At 48.1% G+C, this 8,563-nt stretch overlaps 1 long non-coding RNA gene across 1 annotated transcript in view; it reads right to left on the bottom strand.

Annotated features, from left to right (window-relative positions):
• Positions 1 to 671: 671 nt before the first annotated feature.
• The window catches only part of LOC143261878 (uncharacterized), a 32,697-nt gene continuing 24,805 nt past the window's right edge, over positions 672 to 8,563 (bottom strand). Inside the window, exon 3 of the long non-coding RNA XR_013035890.1 lies at positions 672 to 1,201. This is a non-coding gene — a long non-coding RNA (uncharacterized LOC143261878). The remainder of the gene's footprint in view (positions 1,202 to 8,563) is intronic.

Below are 8,563 nucleotides of genomic sequence, written 5' to 3'. Positions count from 1 at the left end.
CGGCGACTCGACCCCCCTCGGGGCCGAGCCGCCGGGGGAATGGCTAAGTGAGTTACCCCCTTTGTGGGACGATCTTCCTCTCCGATGAACCGTAAATGGTGAGGAAGGGGTTTTTCCGAGCACGACGTTCGCAGTTTCCGGATGCGGACCTCTCCCTTCGCAGTGGTTTCAGCTGCATAACATCGACTGGCATAAGCAAGCGCTGCTTCGCCCGGCCAGAGCCGGCCTCGGCCCTGTTGCTCAATTACTGTAGACATTAGATGTCCCTATCTACTTCGCCAGTATAAGCTGCATTCGGCAGCTTCGGTATGGCCTGAACCGGAGTAAGCCTTATCGCTCGAAATAAAAGTAGACAATTAAATGTCCCTATCTACTGGCGGGAGTTGCTAATGTATCTCTCAGGCGGGTGCGACCAGTCGGCGACCGCCTGAGGTGCTATCTCTTTTCTGGGCCGATTACGAACGCCAAAAAGTGCAGGATTGTGTCGGCCGGATTAGCCCATTACCGCCCTCTGTACCTGCACAGGTACAACTACTTAATCGATAAATTATGTATTTTATCTGTGGTAAGTGTTGAAAGTAGTTAGAAATTACAAATCTAGATGACACTAGTTACCATATAATAAATAAAAATAGGCGGTGTCGCGAAAACAAATTTCACTTATTGTGTAATAAAATACGGAGTCCAGACACGACATACAAGGTAAGATTATTTTGTTGGTTTTTATCAAAAATAGTGAAATATTTCAACTTCTTTTTTTAGTTTTATGGAGTCTATTTATTTGTGTTGGTAATAATAACATAAGAATTAAAGGTTATTACAAAACTTGTAAAGTAGGGTTTGTTTCATTTGCTGTACACAGGCGGGTACAGCGGGCAGATTCGTACTAAAATTTCGTTTTGTTTACAGTATTACTTATAAGTTGAAATGGCCAATCGGAACGTATTTACCAGCTATAAGAGACTGGAGGAAGCCTTGGAATCAATTATGGCTGATGAAAGCAATGATGAAGAGTACGATATGGTATTAGTGCCACCAGATCCGGCTGTGGTGAGTGATGAGGAAGAAGGTAATGAAGATAATTTGGCGGCTTCAAGATTCCCTATGGACGTTCCAGGGACTATTGAGGTAGGTCGGCGTCATCCTGACTACGATGTTTCGGAATTGAGCGACAGTGATGATGAGCCGCTAAGACCTATTCCTGCAAAACGTGCCAAAAAATGTGATGTACATTTACCTGTATGGTGGAAAACTCAGCCAACCTATAGTTCTACTTATGAAATTACCGATATCATACAAAAGAGACAAAAATACGTTGTTGAAAGCTTAGCAGACTGCAATCCCGTAATGTTGTTTGAAAAAATATTTGATCAGGACGTAATGGATTTGATAACAACTAACAGTGTCTTGTACGCTAATCAAAATAATAGGCATGGTTTTGAACTTGATAGTGCATGTTTGAAAAAATTTTTTGGTGTACTGATACTGACCGGTTACCATGAATTGCCATCTGAACGTGCTTACTGGAGTTTGGATGAAGACCTTGGTGTTCCATTGATTGCTAATTGTATGTCACGCAATAGGTTTTTGGAGATAAAAAGAAATCTTCATTTTGTGGATAAAGGTCTAATAGATGGTTCGAAAGATAAAATGATCAAACTCAGATCATTATGCGATTTGATTCAGCGAAACTCTAGTCAGTGGGGTGTATTTCATGAAAGCTTGTCTGTGGACGAGTCCATGATCAAATATTTTGGGCGTCATCCATCAAAACAATTTATACAAGGAAAGCCTGTAAGATTTGGTTATCGCAATTGGGCTGCGACAGGTTCAGATGGTTGTTGCTACGCGTTTGATGTTTATTGTGGAAAATCCACAGAACCTTCTAATGATACCCTTGGTGCGAGAGTCGTGAAATCTTTATTGGCTAAAATGCCTGTAGTTCCTAAAGAGCATATCGTATATTTCGATAATTTTTTTACCAATCATCAATTGTTGCTCGATTTGGGTAGACTAGGTTTTAGAAGTACTGGAACCGTTCGAGAGAATCGGACGAAGAAATGTCCCCTGATCACAGTAAAAAATATGAAGAAGAAGCCTAGGGCGGAATATGATTATAGTTTTGATACAAAGAATGAGATAACTATGGTACGTTGGAAGGACAATAATGTCGTTACAATGGGAACTAATTTTGATGACATAGAGCCTCTGGGCAAAGTCAAACGATGGTGTAACATCAGAAAGCAAAAGGTTGACGTAAATATACCTAAAATGTTTGTCAACTATAATAAAGGAATGGGTGGAGTTGACCAAATGGATCAGTCTATCAGCCTTTATCGGATTTCAATAAAAGGAAAAAAGTGGTGGTGGGTTATATTTACCTATTTGTTAGATATGGCGATATCAAATGCTTGGCGACTACATGTTTTGCTCAGTAAAACTAAACAAGAGATAACTTACATGGACCAGTTATCTTTCAGACGAATTATTGCACGGACTTATTTACGTGCAACGAAAACTAAGAGCCGTCCGTCATCCTCAGCGGCACTAGGGGGTCGGAACAATAATGGTCATAATCCTGAACGGATGGAAAACCCATTGCGATGTGTTATCTGTCACCAAAGAATTCGCTGGCGTTGCGAAATATGTTTGAAAACGCTATGTGTTGAACGACCTTGTTTCAAACAATTTCACTCCTAAAGCGCCCATTGTACACGGCTGAGTACACCCCTAAAACTTGATATGTAAATATATTTTTTTCATTTTATCTTCTTATATAGCATAGTTTATCCCTTATGGACTAATAAATAGAAAAACAATAGAAAAATATACTGCAGTTTCATTTTGGGCGTTAATGGGTTAGAGGCGCATGGCTAACAAGCAGCGACCTCCCCGTGGTTCCTGCTATGAGTACCCCGAAGGACGTAGCAAACAAAAAAAAAGGAATATTCCACCTTCTAGCTACTACTTCGGGGAAACCAATGCTGCCGCTGCGAAAGGACTGGGGCCTGACTGTGTGTCTACGCTTGAGGGTCGGCAACCTCACCTTCCAGAGCCAAAAGTGTTTGTAGGGCCTAGGCCAGGTGATATCGGGCCTGAGGGAGCCCATGGGCAGGGTGGAGCCCATAAAAGAAAAAAAAGGGAAGTAACACCCAAACAAAAGGGGAGTAGTGCCCCGACTGGGTAATAACACCCAGAAGAAAACAAAGGGTTCGAAAGGTCGGAAGAGCCCAAGGGAGCGAAAGACAAAAGATAAAAGGAGCGAAAGACAAAAGACAAAAGAGGAAGAGCAAAGTAACGGGAACCAATGCTATTCAGACGGACATGAGAACGGAAAACGAACGAGAAAGGACGAAGGCGGGAAGTTATTTTTCAGAAAACCATTAATGCCAGACACAAAATACAAAGCTAGGGCCTCGGACACAGGGACTCCCGTCGGAATTAACCGCTAGGATTAGGAGGGACATCGGTAACGACCTAGGCAATGCAACAGGAGTAGATTCGGATAAACAATTGGACGGGATCGGTCTTCGCGCCGTCCGCGTCCACCTCGTAAGGTGCGACGCTGTGAATATAGGGAATATTAGGAAAACCAACCCCCGCGTCCCCCCAGCCCCAACGAGAAACCGCGGCCCCGCGATCGCGAATGTAACCACGGGAGTTAGGATCCTACAGCTGAACATACGACGTTCAGCTGTAGTAACGGGCGAAGTTAGGGAACTTATAGCGCAAAAGCGGCTGGACGTCCTGCTCCTGCAGGAACTACACGTCAGCAGACAAGGCGCAGAATAAAGGGTAAACGGATTAGGGACCGGAGTGAGGGTGGCGACGGTGAAAACCAACTCCCCATGGGCCGCTGTCGCCATCCCCAACCCTCACTTTGAGGTCACTTTTATCTCGCAGCTCAGTAATCCGCACTGCGCATGTGCGGAAGTGCTGGCCCCCGGCTTCTCCTTCTACGCGGTGTCTTATTATTTCCAACAACAAGATGAGATAGAGAAGCACCTCAAGCATTTGGAGACGGTACTCCTGGCATTGAGGGGGAAGAGAATAATAATTTCAGTCGACGCGAACGCGCAATCCTCGCTCTGGAGCCCGCACAGCACAGACGAGAGGGGAGCGCAGTTAGAAAGATTAGTCTCCGCGTTTAGATTAACTGTAGCTAGCGACGCTAGTCAACCACCCACCTTCTGGACGCCAAAAGGATCGTCATACATCGACGTTACCTTGGCATCCCCCTCCATGGCCCAAATATATCAGAGAATGGAGAATAAGAAGCGAATGGGCGACTAGCGATCATAACGCCATCGACATCCGGCTGCGGGCACCTAGGGCCGGGACGGGAAATCAGGGAGCAGCGAACTCTCGGTTCGACACTCGTCGAGCGGATTGGGAGCGGTTCTCGGTGGCCCTGTCCGATCACTCACGGTCGAGGCTCGAAGTCCTGAGTTTGGGGTCGGTGGAAGATGTAGGTAGAATGGCAGAGACGCTCACAGCCGTCATCACTGACGCCTGCACCGCGTCAATGCCTAGAAAAAGGAAATTTAGGAAGTCCAACCCGTGGTGGACAAAAGAGCTAACTAAGCTAAAAAAGGCCGTGTACAGGCAGAGGCGTGCCTTCCAGAAGACGATAGACGAACCCTCCTGCCTCCAAAAACTGCAGGAGTACCGTACTTCGTTGCGGAACTACAGCAGGGAGGTGAAGAGGGCGAAACAGGAAAGCTGGCAAAATTTCGTGACGTAGAACGGGAACACGGAACCCTGGGGCATCGTATACAAGCTTCAGGCGAATAAACTCCGTGTAGAGAAAGTAATAAGCACACTCCGGCGCAACAATAAAAGTACCACCGGTGCTTTAGAAACCGCCAGCGAGCTTCTGGAAGCCCACGTCCCTGACAACCGACCTGAACTCGACTCGCCGACACAAAGGGTTCTCCGGAAAGAGGCGCGAATCGCCCCGAATACCGCCGACGCCCCGCCCTTCTCCTTATGGGAGGTGGCCGGAGCGATTCGTTCCTTCGGTAACAAAAAGGCGCCAGGACCGGACCTCATTGAGGTACAAGTCTTGAAGGTCACCGCGAAAACAATCCTCGGGGAACTCGCGCGATTATTCAATGGGTGCCTTCGATGGGGCGCCTTCCCCTCCGCCTGGAAGGTGGGCTTTCTGAGAATCCTCCTGAAAGGCGAAGGAAAGGACGAGAAGGACCCAAAGTCCTACCGACCGATATGCCTCCTCTCCGTGATCGGGAAAACATGTGAAAAGCTCCTTAAGAGCAGACTAGAGCAGACGGCGATGGCGACGGGACGCATCTCCAGCAGACAGTACGGGTTTACGCGCGGAAAGTCGACTGAAGATGCAATTGTCGAGTTGCGCCGCATGGTCGATGACACCGAACATCGGCATGTGATCGCACTACTCTTCGACATTTCCGGAGCCTTCGACAATGTCTGGTGGCCCCTAGTGTTAGGTAGTCTTAGGGATCGAGACTGTCCGCGCAACGTCTTCGAGGTAATCTCCAATTACTTCGAGGACCCTAAGGTCAGTCTCACGGTAGGAACAGAAAGGATCTCCAAGCGCGCGACAAGAGGATGCCCGCAAGTTTCCGTCCTCGGCCCCGCGTGCTGGAACCTTATGTTCGACGGTCTCCTGAGGTTACTCGAAACCTCAGTTGAGAATAGATTCGTAGCGTTCGCGGTGTCGCGAACTCTCGGTTCGACACTCGTCGGGCCGACTGGGAACGATTCTCCGAGATCCTGTCCGATCTTTCACGATCGAGGCTCGAAGCCCTGAGCCTGGAGTCAGCGGAGGAAACAATAGGAATGGCAGAAACGCTCACAGACATCATTACAGATGCCTGCACCGCGTCAATGCCGAGAAAGCGTAGATTCAGGAAGTCCAATCCGTGGTGGACGAAAGGGCTTACGGTCATGAAGAAGGCTGTCTACCGACAGAGACGTGCCTTCCAGAAGGAAAGAGATGAGTCCTCACGCCTCCAAAAACTGCTGGAGTACCGCACTTCGTTGCGGAACTACAGCAGAGAGGTGAAGAGGGCGAAACTCGAGAGTTGGCGAAACTTTGTATCGTCGTACGGGAACACGGATCCTTGGGGCTTCGTGTACAAGCTGCAAGCGAACAAGCTCCGTGTCGAGAGGGTGCTCAGCACCGTCCGGCGAGTCAACGACAATACCACGAGTGCGATAGAGACAGCCAACAAACTTCTGGAAGCACACGTCCCGGACGACCTGCCGGAAGACGACACGCCCGCGCAGCGAGAGATTAGGGAGAACGTGCGAATCGCGCCAAACACCGCGGACGCCTCTCCGTTTTCACCGGACGAGGTCGTGGATGCGATCCATACATTCGGAAATGACAAGGCACCAGGACCGGACCTCATCGAGGTCCGAGCGCTGAAGGCCGCCGCGAAAGTAATGTTAGGACAGCTAGTTCGTCTATTCAACGGGTGCCTTCGTTGGGGCGTCTTTCCCCCCACAAGGAAGGTGGGCTCCCTCAGAATGCTCCTGAAGGGAGAGGGCAAGGACGTGAAGGCCCCGAAGTCCTACCGACCGATCTGTCTCCTCTCCGTTGTGACAACTGAGGGGAATAAAGACCCCTGGGGAGTAGTCTATAGACTACAAACCAGGAAAGTCCACGCCGCTAAAGCTTGCAACAACCTCACAGACAACAGCACACACACACACAATGACATGGCAAGACACTGCTGCGCTGCTTCTGAGCAGCCTCGTACCTGATGATGAAACGAGCACTGAGTCGCAACAGCACAGGCGACTTCGGTCCACCGTTTTCGAATCGCCCAACACTACTGACACCACTCCATTCACCATTTCAGAGATCGACACGGCCATCCGGAAACTGAAAAGGGGGAAGGCCCCAGGCATTGACGCAATGGAACCGGAAGTAGTACAAAGGGCCTTGCCCATACTACACGCGAAAATCACACATATGTACAACACGTGTCTCTCATCGGCGACATTTCCGGTAAGGTGGAAGCGGAGGGACGTCAAAGTTCTTCTGAAGAACGAAGAAAAGGACCCCGCCAACCCCAAATCCTACAGGTCTGTATGCCTCCTCCCGGTCCTTAGCAAGGTTCTGGAGAGGCTAATAGCAGGAAGACTAAAAGGCATCTTTGAGAATCACCCACATACCTCTGACCAGCAATTCGGCTTCCGTCCAGCCAGATCCACGGAGGAAGCAATTGTGAGAGTCAGGCGGATCACTTCATAAAGCCGAGAGAGATACGTGATTGGAATACTATTCGACATAGCTGGCGCATTCGACAATGTCTGGTGGCCCTCAACCCTGGACAACCTGAAGAAGCGCAACTGTCCGGCGAATCTGTACAGGCTTATCCAGAGTTATCTCTCGGGGAGGTCTGTGCAGATCAAGAACAATAATAACATTGCAGAAAAAGGGGTGACAAAGGGTTGCCCGCATGGCTCAGTCCTGGGACCGAGGTTTTGGAACCTGGTGCTTGACGGTTTTCTAAACACTCTGGCTCGCTGCAACATAATTACCATAGCATATGCCGACGACCTCCTGGTCCTGATCCCTGGCGACTCCAGGAGGGAACTCGAGGTCAGAGGCAATGCTACCACGAAGACCATAGCCGACTGGTGCAAGCAACACAAGCTGCATCTGTCGGACTCTAAAACGGAAATGATCCTTCTCAAGGGACTCCTTGACATCAGGCGCCCTCCCACGATCAAGATCGGGAATGGATCAATAGCAATGGAGAAGACCGTCAGATACCTAGGCGTCAACTTCGGCCCCAGATTTAACCCTTTCGCGGCGAACAGCGCCTTTAGGCGCTCATCTATAGATGCTCACTCTCAGCGAACAGCGCCTGATGGCGCTCAGGCAAATTTACCCGCTGCGAACGAACAGCGCCAGATGGTGCCCATCCGGAGCCGCTCTCTTCGAAAGAAAGCACCGTTCGTTTGTTATCAACAACTGCCCAATAATGTCCATTAAGTCGTTTGTTTTTGACGTGCTAGCAGCATACGCTTCTTGTGCAAAGATTTTTTTTACATAATCAAATATAATTATCCACAAATTTTGCCCTAATCATGGATAAATGGACGACGAATATGAGCTACGATGATATGGAATTTTCATCGGATTCTGACCTGTCTGAAATGTTTAGAGAAATTGGATACAAAGGTAGAATTCCAAATGCATGCCAAGTAGTTCGGAATCAGATTCTGAGAACATTGAGGAATTACCAGACATCGATCCGCGGCAATTCCTTTGGAGCGCACAAAATTTGGCTTTCCGAAAATATGGTTGAACATATTGTAAGAGAAAGCAATGCTTATTATACTACGAAAACTGTACGCAGTAGGCACTCACGATTGTTGGCATGAAAAAATACAACAGTTACCGAAATGTATCGATTTTTTGCTCTGTCGATGTTAATGTCAAGAGTAAGAAAAGTATCAATAGAAGAATATTGTTCAACCGACGAGTTATTACGAACGGAAAATTTTCCAAGAATAATGACAAAAGACAGGTATAAATCTCTATTACAAATGCTGCACTTTCATG

The sequence above is a fragment of the Megalopta genalis genome, unplaced genomic scaffold (assembly GCF_051020955.1).
Source record: "Megalopta genalis isolate 19385.01 unplaced genomic scaffold, iyMegGena1_principal scaffold0071, whole genome shotgun sequence".
Lineage (NCBI taxonomy): Eukaryota > Metazoa > Arthropoda > Insecta > Hymenoptera > Halictidae > Megalopta > Megalopta genalis.
Note: the sequence above shows the minus strand (reverse complement) of the source record. Positions and strands in the feature narration are given on the sequence as shown.